Source organism: Sus scrofa, chromosome 3 (assembly GCF_054392235.1).
Source record: "Sus scrofa isolate SSC_HxYL_T2T_F1_AM1 chromosome 3, Sscrofa_HxYL_maternal_Yorkshire_Landrace_v2.0, whole genome shotgun sequence".
NCBI lineage: Eukaryota > Metazoa > Chordata > Mammalia > Artiodactyla > Suidae > Sus > Sus scrofa.
In genome coordinates this window covers 107,325,675-107,339,187 of record NC_139385.1, presented here as the reverse complement: position 1 = coordinate 107,339,187, position 13,513 = coordinate 107,325,675, and the positions used below count along the sequence as shown (strand labels likewise).

The 13,513-nt window shown below is 38.5% G+C and overlaps 1 long non-coding RNA gene across 1 annotated transcript in view; it reads right to left on the bottom strand.

The window, feature by feature from the left end:
* The window catches only part of LOC146404833 (uncharacterized), a 1,439,763-nt gene that overhangs the window by 1,052,363 nt on the left and 373,887 nt on the right, over positions 1-13,513 (bottom strand). The window lies entirely within an intron of this gene.

Sequence of the window (13,513 nt, the reverse complement as noted above, 5' to 3'; positions counted from 1 at the left end):
GTATCTAGTAACATTTGATATCCCTTTTGATTAAAAAAAAACCCTATGAATAAAATAGTAATAGATGAATGGTTCCTTAAAATGAAAAAAATACATATATCATTTCAAAGGCCAAAAGCTATACAGTGAAACACTGAGTTGCATTAAAATCAGAAACAAAACAAAAATGCACATTACTACCAGTATTATTTAACTTTGGCCAATACTAGCCAAAGCCATTAGAGAAGAAAAAGGAAAAATACAAGGAAAAGGAAAAGAAAGGAAAAGGAAGAAAACACTATTCTCTGTAGGTGAGATAATATTATGGCAAGAAAATTAACTTTAAAATCATTATATAAAAGTAAGGCAATTTTATAAGGTGGCTGAGAGCAAAATCAAAACACAATAATCAGTTTTCCAATATATAAACGATAATTACCTAGAAAATATCCAATTTACAAAAGCAAATATGATGGAATACTTAGGAATAAATCTAAGATTAACATGAGGAAACACTAGATTTACATGAGGAAAACTGGTAAACACTTTGAAAGGTCATTAAAGACCTGACTAGATAGTAAGACACATTCTTAATGATAGAAAATGACAGCAATCTTCTCTAAATATATAAATTGAACTTTCTCAAGAAAAATACCACCTGATCTTATTTTGGGAATAAAGCAAGAAAAGAGTAATGACAGAGGACCAGACCTCCCAGATACTGAAAAGTATTATAAACATTATAGTAATGAAAACAATTTGGTACTAGTACATGAACAGAAAGGTCTGTGGAACAGAAGATGTCCCGGAAATAGATGCAAATCAACACTGGAATTAGTTTCTGATAAAGCTGGCATTTCAAATCAGTGGAGTAAAATGATATATTTAATGAATAGTATTAGGATAAGAGGTAGCCATCTGGAAAAAATGAAACTGGATTCCTTTTTTCACTTACACCAAACTAAATTCTAAATAAAGTACTTACAAGAAAAAAAATAACATAAGCATAGCAGAAACGATATACCTGACTTAAAAATTTTTTATTTTCTTTATGGCAAAAATTTTCAATTATATTTTTCATTTCCAAACATTCATTCAGTTCTTTTATCAGACCTACTTGATCATTTAAAAATATTCTCTTTATTCAAATGGGTTATGTGTTCAACCTCTTCTTTCATTTAAATATGTTAAATATATTTTATTTTATAATCTGTGTCTAATAGATCCAACATATGGAGCCTCTGTGGGTCTCATTCAGCTCTATCTTTTTCTGCTGTCTTTTACCATATTGGCTTGTTCCTTGTTTTTGTTTTGTTTAGTTTGTTTTTAAATTTTTAACTGTGGCATCATATTCCTCAAACTTTTCTGAGAGAATTCTCCATTGGAGACAACTTGCATTCACTTCCTCAGATGCCAAGGAGTACAGTCATTTACAATGATATTCAATAATTTAGAGACCACTGGGTGAATGAAATTAGCAGTGCTACGTAGCATGTTTCCTCACTTTGATTGCTTCTTTGATTGACGGGTTATTTTTAAACTTCCAAACATTTGTTATTATTGTTTTCTGCTACCCTCGATTACTACCATGAGCATTCAGCAAGTGACCCTTTATCACCAAGACCTTATTCAGGCTTTAGTTACCTCCTGCTTGAACTAGAATAACCACCATGAACAATTTATAGCGCCAATGTCATCTCTACACTAAGGGGAGAATGCTCGTGTGTGTGTGTGTGTGTGTGTGTGTGTGTGTGTGTGTGTGTGTGTGTGTGTGTGTGTGTGTGTGTTTACAACTGCATGTAGTGGCATGTCTAATCCAGATCTGAAAAAATTATTCCAGGGGAAAATTCACAGACCAAAACTCCTACTGAGGATATCAGTGATGAACTGAATCACCTGATTTCACCCGAAACAATAGAGCCCATTGAATCAGGCCAGTCAAACATGCTTCCTCTGAGCACACAGAATTGATTGGTTTAATTTCTGAAAGGTCATCTGCCCTGGGAAAGGGAAGAGGGATTCTGCATTCTCTTCCACGGGATGTAATCTCATCCCTGACAGCTGCAGGGGAAGAATCTCTCCTTCTTCCCCCTCCCCCTACTGCCTCCTTTGCATTCACACATAACTGTAGCAATTTTCTTTTATCATCATGGCCTTGGATGGGCTTGACTTGCTAGGCATCATATTCTCCATAGAGGCTTCCCATGGGAAAGTCTCTCTTTCTAAGGCCCCTCAGATCACCAGGGGAGGCGTTTTTCCCATCTTGGGTTCATCTTTGGATTGACCTTAGCTCATCAACAAGTCTTGATAAGTGTACCTATGCATGTCCTGCTCGGAGTCACTGCCTATTCACACTGTCTAGACATTCCCACCTCCAGAAGGCAAAATCCAAGGCAGTAGAGCCCACAACAGTCAAAGCCAGGCTCCCACGAATTTGTGCCTTGACTGCCTCCTCACTTATCTCCCTGATTTCTATTCCTCTTACCACCCCAGTGCATTTGCACGTCTGCCTGAGCAACTGTCCTCAAATTTAACTGTACATATTTAAATGCCCACCATCCCCTTTCCCCAACAAAAATCTCCAGTGGATCTTCTTTGCTTAGAAAATAAGGAGCAAGTGAAGAAAACTAGGAATGGTGGATTAAAAGGAGTTTCTTGATTGCCTCTTGTTGTCCTTTCTTTTATTAGCATCTTTAATAGACATAAAATTATAAAATTAGAATGAAATAATAATTATGCTAAGTATTGTTGGGTTTGTAACACGTAGAGATGTAACAATAGTATAATAACATATCAATAAGTACAAAAAGGGGAAGAGGGAATAGAGTTTTATTTTTTATATAAGAGTAATATTTCTCTATCTCACTGGGAATAAGTTTCTATGAAACAGAAGTAGGTTCTGATTAGATGTATCTGGTAAGCCTAGAGAAACAATTAAGAAAATAGCTCCAGAGACATCACAAGTAAAGAAAACTACAGGCCAACATCTGTTATGAATACAGGTGCAAAAATCCTCAACAAAATACTAGCAAGCCAAATTCAAGAAGATATAAAAAGGCTAATACACTGTATAAGTTTGCTAGGGTTGCCGTTAGAAAGTACCAAAGACCAGGTGGCTTCAGCAACAAAAATTTATTGTCTCATAGCTCTGGAGGCTAGAAGTTTGAGATTATTGTGTTGGCAGGGTTGCTTCCTTCTGAGGAATCTGTTCCAGGCTGCTCTCCTACCTTCTGATAGTTCCTCAGTTTGTGGCAACACAACTTCAGTTTTCACATGGCATTCTCCCCGTGTCCAAATTTCTCCTTTTTATAAGGGCATCAGTCCCATTAGATTAGGGTCCACTGTGATTCAGTGTGACCTCATCTTTAATTACATCTTCAGTGATCCTACTTACAAATAAAGGCACATTCTATGCTACTAGGAGTTAGGATTCCAACGTATACATTTTTCCAGGGACACAGTTCAATCGATAACATAAACCATGACCAAGTGGAATTCATCCCAGAAATGCAAAATTGGTTTAACATTTAAAAAGAAATTAATGTGGAGTTCCCATTGTGGCTCAGTGGTAAGGAACTCAACCAGTATCCATGAGAATGCAGGTTCAATACCTGGCCTCGCTCTGTGGGCTAAGGATCCAGCGTTGCCATGAGCAGTGCTGTAGGTCACAGATGCAGCTCGGATCCCATGTTGCTATGGTTGTGGCATAGGCCAGCAGCTATAGCTCCGATTCAATGCCCAAGAAAAGCAATTAATGTAATACATCATATTAATAAAATTCAATACCCTTCATGATAAAAACATTAAAAAAACTAGGAAAAGAAGGGCACTTCCTCAATCTGATTAAAGCCAAGAACAGAAACCCCACAACTAGATCGTACTTAATGATAAAATACTGAATACTTTCTTTCTCCTTAAGATCAGGAACAAGATAAGAATGTTCACTCATTATTTCTATTCAACATTTTACTGGGGGTTCTAGTCAGAACAATTAGGCAAGAAAATTAGATAAAAGGGATTCAGATTGGAAAGGAAGAAGTAAAACTATCTCCATTCACAGATGGCATAATCTTATATATAGATAATCCTAATGAATTTACTAAAAAAACTATTAAAAGTAATAAATGAGTTAGGCAAGTTTGCAAAATACAAATCAATATAAAAATTAATTGGATCTCTTATACACAAACATTGAGAAAACAACTCCATTTATAATTGCATCAAAAGTAATAAAATGGAGTTCCCGTCGTGGCGCAGTGGTTAACGAATCCGACTAGGAACCATGAGGTTGCGGGTTCGATCCCTGCCCTTGCTCAGTGGGTTAACGATCCGGCTTTGCCATGAGCTGTGGTGTAGGTTGCAGACGCGGCTCGGATCCCGCTTTGCTGTGGCTCTGGCGTAGGCCGGTGGCTACAGCTCCGATTCGACCCCTAGCCTGGGAACCTCCATATGCCGCGGGAGTGGCCCAAGAAATAGCAACAATAACAACAACAACAACAAAAAGACAAAAAAAAAAAAAAAGTAATAAAATGTTTAGGAATACGTTTAACAAAAGAAGTATAAAACAAGCTCAAACCCACAAAACATGTTCATGGATTGGAAGACTCAGTATTATGGTAATACTTTCCAAATTGATCTACAGATCTGATGCAATCCCTATCAAAATCTCAGCTGGCTTCTTCACAGAACTGAGAAGCTGATCCTGAAACTCCTATGCAAATGCAAGAGAACCAGAATAGCCAAAACAAACTTGAAAAACAACAGTGTTGCGGGACTCACATGACACAATTTCAAAACTGCTACAAAGTTATACTACTCAAGACTATATAGTCTTGACATAAGCGTAGACCTAAATAATAAATGGTGCAGAACTAACCTACAAGTGTATAGAATAGAACTCATGTGTCTATGATCAATTGATTCTGGGTAAGAGTGCCAAGATAATTAAATGGGGAAAGAACTGTCTTTACTACAACAAATAGTGCTAGGATAACTGTATATTTACATTAAAAAGAGTCACCTGGCCCCTACCTCAATCCATATACAAATTTACTCAAAATGAATCAAAGACCTAAATATAAGGGCTAAAATTATTAAACTCTTAGAAGAAAGCACAGGTATAAATCTTTATGACCTTTGGTTAGGCAATGGTTTCTTAAATGTGACACCAGAAGCACAAAGAAAAAAAATGGACATTGTAACAATTAAAAATTTTATTCTTCAAAGGAAACTATCAAGAAAAAAAAAGCCCAGAGAATAGGATCAAGTTTTTATAAATCACATATCTGATAAAAGACTTACATTGAGAAATATAAAGAATTCCTACAATATAGAAAAAACCAACATAATTTAAAAAGTGATCAAAGAGCCTGAACAGATATCTCTTCAAAAAAGATATACAAATGCCTGATAAGCATATGAAGAGATGTTCAATATTATTATCCATGAGGGAAATGTAAATTAAAATCACATTGTGAAACTACTTCACATCCACTAGGATAGCTATAATCAAAAATATAAATAACAACATATATCTACACAAAAGCTTATTCATGAATATTCAGAGCAGAATAATTCCCAATGGCCGAAAAGTGGAAAATAATTCAAATGTCCTTCAGCTAATGAATGGATAAAGAAAATGTGGTATATCCATACAGAATATCATTTAGCGATAAAAACAAGTACTGATACATAGGACAGATGAACTTTGAAAGAGTACGCTAAGTGAAAGAAACCAGTCACAAGAGACCACATGCTATATTATACCAATTATATGAGATGTCCAGAAGAGGCCAGCTCATACAGACAGAAAGTAGATGAGTGGTTGCCTAGGGCTGAAAGTGTGGAGCAACTGCTAATGAGCACAGGGTTTCTTCTCGGGCTAATGAAAATAAATTCTAACATTTATTGTGGTAATGGTTGCAGAACTCTGTGAATATACTCAAAATCATTGATTTGTACCCTTTAAATGGAGAATCATAGTTCAATTAGACTGTTACCAAAACCAAAACCTAAACAAGAGCAAGGTAAAGTTTCCAGAGACAAACTTTCAATTGCAGACTATTTTCCTTGGTCCTGGCTCTGTTCATAGGGGCCAGCAGACTTTATTAGCGAAGAGCTGGCCAAAGCCCAAAGGAACTCTCCTCTTGTGCTCTGCCTTAAGTAATTTATTTTTAAATAACCCTTTGTCAAACTAGATGTACACAGTCTGGTTTTGCATATCTTCTCCTACGGTTTTTGATGTTTTTATCTTGGGGCTGGGGTGGAGCATGAAGGATATGTTTTCCTCTTTAAAAGATGTGATGGGTTAAGGGCCAACTAATTGTCAGTTTTAGTTTTCTTGGCCCCTGACTCATGTCCATTTTCAACTCCAACAGCTTCCAGTATCAATCACACAGGAGCCAAACTCTCCATGAGGCAGAAAGATCTCCCCACTGCTCTGAATTTCTAATTTTCTTTCTTTAATGGATTGGCAGCCTCAGCTCAGTGTTCTTCAGAGATCTAGGTGGGAGGGAAGTCATCTAAGGGAATCTCACAAACAATGAGGAAATAGAGGGGTTTTTAGCCCCCTGGGTTACCTGGGGCTATTGTGAAGGTATAGGGGAGGTTCTGGGGGTGCTGGCTTGGGACCTTGTTGGGGAGCCTGGGTTAGAAATGAGTTCCACAGTTCAGTTCCTCAGAATAGGAGCAAGAGAAGAGAGGAGGGAAAAGGAGGGGGAAGGTGGGCTCACGCACTCATAGATCTATAAGCTAAGTTAGTTTGCAAGAACCTCAGTCCTAATGCTCCAGAGGCTGTGCGGGGGCTCTTTATGAGGCTCCCAGATTCACCCGCCTCCTCTTCAGCCAAGAAGCTCCACAGTTCACTGTTTGCAGGGGTTCGTACACGTATGAGGAAACACATTAAGGTAGATATGTGGGTACTGATATGGAAGGATGTGGATGCTATATTGTAAAAAAGTAGAACAACATATATCATCTGACCCTGATTTTTTTAAAGAAAAGTTTATGTATGAAGGAATGTATGTATAGAAAAAGGCTAAGGGGAGTTCCCATTCTGGCTCGGTGGAAACGAATCTGACCAGTATCCATGAGCAAGCAGGTTCGATCCCTGGCCTCAATCACTAGGTTAAGGATCTGGCGTTGCCACGAGCTGTGACATAGGTCCCAAACATGGCTCGGATCCCATGTTGCTGTTGCTGAGGCTGTGGCGTAGGTCGGCAGCTACAGCTCCGATTCGACCCAGAGCCTGGGAACCTCCATATGCTGCAGGTGTGACCCTAAGAAGCACCCCCCAAAATTAAAAACAACAGTTTTAAAAAAGAAAAAGGCTAAGGATATACATAAAAAGGTGTCTACTTCTCAAATAACAGGGGACTTTTGTTTTCCAACTTTTACGTTTTGCTATTTGTACTTTTATACCAAATTCGACTCCACTGGCCTTTTCACTTTTAGTTTTATGGGATCATTTTAACCCTGTGAAGGGAAGAATTTGAACAAAGCTCAGGTTTGACGTTCACTGTGCCACCTTCCCCTCCATTGCCAAAAGACTAAGACCTGGGAAGCAGGTGGGCCAATGGCAAATAATCAATCAGCCACCGGGACAGGAGAAAGGCATCCAAAGGCTTGGTCCCTTGGGGAAATATCCTGAGGGAAATGGACCTGGCTGTAAGGAGGTGAAAAGTTCATTAAGAGTGGGACACTTTCAGTGGCAGGCTTTCATTCATCTGTTACTTGACTCCTTTTGCAAAATACTGCAACAAATTTGGAGACTTATACTTGGCCTGACTGCTTGATGAAATGACTCTTGAAACAAAGCAAAGTTGAGCTAGTCCCTCCCTCACCCTAGCTCTCCCTTCCCCATGGTATCCTGAACTTTAGATTTTTCTGCAGGATTGAGCTACATAACATTTCAGACCTGTCACATTAGATGAGCTATAAAGTTGTGATAAATTCTCTGGTATCTAAGAGGTTTCCCTGTAGTATTTAGATTCATAATTTATTTCCTTTCTTCAAGGTTAGCCTTTTCTCTTTAAAAATATTTAGGGGAGGGTGGGTGGACATTGCAATCCTTATTTAGATTCTTGATATGAGGCAAGAGAACAGCAAATCTTTTCTGGAGTTGGTTTTTAAATTAATTTCTAAAAAGGTAATTTTTAGTGCTGACAGGGCCAGAGTCTGCTTATCCCACTCTCTCCCTAAATAATAAACCCAGCCTTCATGCACAGAATCATCCTCACCATATAAAATGAGTGAGTGGGAAGAAATCTATATCTTTCTTCCTGTGGAACGGACTGCTTTGGCAATGAGCCCAGTCATTCAGGAGTTCTCCATGATCTGTTATTTAAATCCAACTCATTATGACTGATTTTAGGCAGGAAGCCAAAATAAAAAGATCGACTAAATATATTTTTGGTTTTTCCATCCTGTCCTTTCTTTCTATCCCCAACTTTAACGCAAGTGCTAACTCTGAGGTCAGGGTTAGAGGCACAGGCACCTCAACATGAGCACTCCATTAATCCCAAACCTAGCATTCCACAAGGGTCTTGTGGTTTCAAATGCGTGGGATGACATCATATTCTAAAGGAGATAGCAGTCAAGTTTAACTCCGAAAGGCCCATGATGTTTAATTTAAAATATTCTTTGCTGCAGCTTAAATTCCAACTCCTCTAGGTTACCAACATCCCTCAAGATACCATATTCGTCTTTCGTCCCCAGCACCTGGCATGGGGTCTTCCAGGAGGCGTCCCACAAATGTTTTCTGAATGGAAACTTTAGGTCTATAAGTCCATGTTTCTTCTATTTTTCCTTGTGTTCCACAAACCTGGCTGTCTAATCACTTCTCAAAGCCCTCCTACGTCTGCCTGTAGTCCTTTCAAAATTTTATTTATGTTTACTCCATCTGGAACTACTTTTTGTGTGAACGTGGCAATATGGTTTTGTCCCAATCTGAAATGCTATTTTGAACAAATATTAAACTCCCATTGATTTTTAATTCTTTGTTTATTCTACTCTTCCATTTATCCATTCCTATGCCAGTACTACTCTGTTTAAATAATGGAAGCTTTTGAGCATAATTTAATATCCGAAAGGACAAAATCCCCTATATGACTTTTTTCACACTTTTCTAAATAATTTTACCTTTTTTTGTTTTTTTTTTGTCTTTTGTCTTTTTGTCTTTTGTTGTTGTTGCTATTTCTTGGGCCGCTCCTGCAGCATATGGAGGTTCCCAGGCCAGGGGTTGAATCGGAGCTGTAGCTACCGGCCTACGCCAGAGCCACAGCAACACGGGATCCGAGCCGCGTCTGCAACCTACACCACAGCTCACGGCAACACCGGATCGTTAACCCACTGAGCAAGGGCAGGGACCGAACCCACAACCTCATGGTTCCTAGTCGGATTCGTTAACCACTGCGCCACGACGGGAACTCCCTAATTTTACTTTTTAAGTTTAAATAAACAAGCATAACAAACAAAAGCAAAGCTGACTGAAATGGTGATGGGAATTCTGCCAACAACAGATGTATCGCCATCCTTATCAATCTATCTATCAATGTATCTATCCATCTAATCTATATCTTTCTATGACAATTTTTAGAGTGTTGACTTTTCTACAATATCGTGTCTTCCAATCCAGGAACATGGTATACTTTAATGTATTCTGCTTTTAATTTTATATTTGATAATAAAGTTTTGTAGTTTTTCATATTGATTTTATACATTGCTTGTGAGATTATTTTTAGATATTTTAGAGTGTGTTGCTGTAATAAACAGGAACCATTTATTCCATTATATTGTCTAACATGATTAAGGAACACTTTTTTTAATGAACATTATTTTATATTTAACCATTTTACCAAACTTTTCTATTAGCTATTTATTCATCCAATCAACCAACGTTTGTATCTACCGCATGCCAGGCATTTTTCCATGTAGAGGGGGGAGTAAAGCACAAATGTCTATAGAAAATACACTTAGCTGTATACCTCCCTTCCCACACCCCATAGTTTAAATGAAGGTGTGAAGCTTTTGATTTTTTCACATAATGTGAAGTCCAGAGTAGGCATTCGAGGCTGCTTTACTGACTCCACAATGGAAAAGGAGATTCAGGAATTTTCTATCTTTCTGCTCAGGAGTCATTACTGAACGCTTATACTGTCTATCCTCAAGTCCTTCCACATTCTATGTGCACCCCAAGCGGCAAGGAGGACAAGGGCAAAAGATAAAGACGAACATGATGCTGAGCCTGGCCTCCCCATCCTTTCAAGCTCCTCTCCACCTCATGGCTTTTGCCTAGACTCGCTAGCCAGGGCTACGTCACATGGCCACATCCTCATCCATTAGTCACATTATTGCTCCCCTCAAGTGGGAATTCCCTTAGTAAGGAAAAAGCAGGGAGTTCTAAATATGCATCTTGCAGGCTCTGCTATGATAAGACAAAATTCCGCCCTTACAGAGATATTCAAAGAATTTATAGCTGAGTGCCTTAGTTCCAACAACTCAGCCCTTGGATGTCTCTCTTCTCCATATTCTTTTTTTCTCATTCCATTGGTGATCCTATTCGGTCTTGTGGCTGTGTAAGTATAGTTATATGCTGATGACTACCAAATTTACATCTCCAGCCCAGCCCTTAACCTCCCGAACTTCAGATTGAAAGAGCCAACTGTCTCTTTGGCACCTCCACTTAGATTTTAGTATGTCAGACTTAATCTGGCCAAAATGAACTTCTTCACCAGAACCATCTTCCCATCTTAGCAGATACCAATTTCATCCTTCTGATTCCTTAGGCCAAAAACTATCCTAGACTCCTGTCTGTCTCATATCTTCCATTCAACACACAAGGAAACCTACCAACTCTATCTTCAGCTTCCAACTCTATCTGGAATCCCACTACTTCTCACCTTTCCTAACACTAACATTCTGGTCCAAGCCACTATTATTTTATGCCTGTGACAGCCTCCTAAAATCATTATCCATGTAGATAATTCTTCCCAAATCCTCAGTTCCTTCACTTCCTCTTCTCTAATAAGCTTATCCTTGTCCCCTTACCTCTGCTACTTAGTCCTACCATCATTCCCTACCCATTGTTACAAAACTGTAACCCCCAAACCATAATTTCAGAGTTAAGCATCTGGCTTTTGACAACCACTCTTTCCCATCCCTTATATCCTCTATTATTCCCACTCTAATGCTGTTCCATCTGGATCTATGATCCATTAATTCTATACTTTTTCACTGCCCCTCACACTCCCCTCGCACTCTTACCTTTCTTCTTACGAAGCTTCAATTCCATGGTCAATAATTTCTTTGTCCACATGCTTTCAATTTCCTTGCCCTTCTCTCTACTGCGTTCACTTGGCAGACTCTTAAACCTCATCAGATCCACCTCTCTACCTAACGTGGACCTGTACTTACACAGTGGATGTGACTGAAGAAAAATACATAATCAAGCTGATTGTTCCTACAGTCAACTGATCACTAACCTTGTAGAACATTTAACACTGCCTGGAAATCACACTCTATTTCCCTAGGCTTTTCACTCTTTTCAAACTTCTAACTCTTTTCCCCTCTGACCTTCAGTCTCATATCATGACCTTGCTTCATTTTTCAATAAAAAAAAACAGAAGTGATACAAAGAGACTATCCATGAGCTCCCCTCATCATACCTGCCCATCATTATATCTGTGCTGACATAATTAATCTTCTCCCTTTTTAATATGGATGAACTCTTTGTATGTCTCTCTATCTTAGACCAATCACTTGGGCACTATATTCCATCCAATCTCATCTATTCGAGGATATCATTCCAGGAATTCTCTTTGTCTGCTGTATCAAGTTTTCTTGGATCCTTTTCTTTTGCATAGGATTATTTCTTCTTTTTTTAAACACAAAACTCTCTCTGGACTCCATTTTCCCCTTCCAGTTACTTTTCTATTTCTTTTTCCTTTATTGCAAATCCCCCTAAAAAACTTACCTATGTTTGCTATTTCCAATCTAACTCTTTCTACTCTCTCTTAAACCCACTGCAGAAAAGCTCTCATCTCCACCTTTATCATCTTGTTAAGGTCAATAAAATATTTGTCCCCGTTAACTTCTGGTCATTTTTACATCTCAGTTAAACCCCACTGAAACATTTTCTGACTTTTCTGAAAAGGTCAATCCATCTATTATATGCTGTCAGCATTATATAGCTTATCATGGATGTAACTTTACATTTTAAGAGATTCTTTGGTTAATGCTTATTTCTCCCTCAAGCTCCATAAGGGCAGGGTAAATCTCTATTATTCTATCATAATTGTATGGTCAATATCTAGCACAATGCCTGGGACACAGGAAGACGCCAATACAATCTGGAAAAATGAATGCTTTATTATCATCATTCCCATTTTAAACTTGGGAGAAGGAGACCCAAAGACGTAAAGGTACTAGCTCAAAGGTACACTGTAGATTATTGTTAGGACAGGGACTAGAATTAGTTGAACATACTGACCACCGAGCACCATGCTACATTCTGCAGTTACAAGATAAATGAGACATGTCCCTCTTCTCTCAGCCTATGCCTCCACCAAGTTTAGGCTGAACCGGACAAATCACACAACCCAGTGCATTATCAAGTTATCCTTTGTCCATAAGGGCTTAGCTACCAGGGAAACAGAGCTGCTCTACACTGTCAACTGCTCTGGTTCATGTACTCAAAGTGTCTAAGGAGAAGGCCTTTTCCCCCAAAACATTTGTTTGACTATGTATGGTGATGGATGTTAACCAGACTAATTGGGGTGATCATTTTGCAATACATACAAATATCGAATCATTGTGTTGCATGCCTGAAACTAACATGTCATATGTCAATTATACCTCATTCTTATTTAAAAAAAGCATTTGTTTGAAATTACATCTCAGGCTTCAGAATAAGACTCTTCAGGTGCATTCACTCACCACTGATCTACAAATTATGAAACAGGAAGAACACTGGGAAGGGTGGACAGGAAGATCAACTAAAATTACAACATTAAGATCAGCTGAAGGCCAGTAAGAAAGAGAGAAAAAGCATTTCAGAAATGAAATCATCAGGCATGATTGGAGTTAAGAGGCAAGAGTGGAATTATACAACTCTTAAGGGACCCACTGCGTTGAAAATATCTGTAAGAAAAGAAATCTATGTACAACAGTTGGAAGGCTGCATATTTTGAGAAAAACAAACCACCAGGCAGAACTGTCAATAAACACAGTCCGACTTACCACCCTGTAAGAGACTCTTACCATTAAAGTGATCATACAATTTACTGTCCAGAATGGGGCACTTTGGGAATAAAAAAAGGCAGTATTAAAACTTAAGCCGGGACAAGGAGTGGTTACCAGCACTGTCCCAGGCAAACAAGCAGCATTGATTACTCTCTTTAATAACTCATTACACATGAAGAAAAACGTGAGAAAACTCATTCAGTCACACAAATGACGCCATCAGGGAAATCAACCACAGCAACTAGTCCAGCGCAGGCTCTATTTAAATCATTTTTACCTGTATGGTCATGCTAAT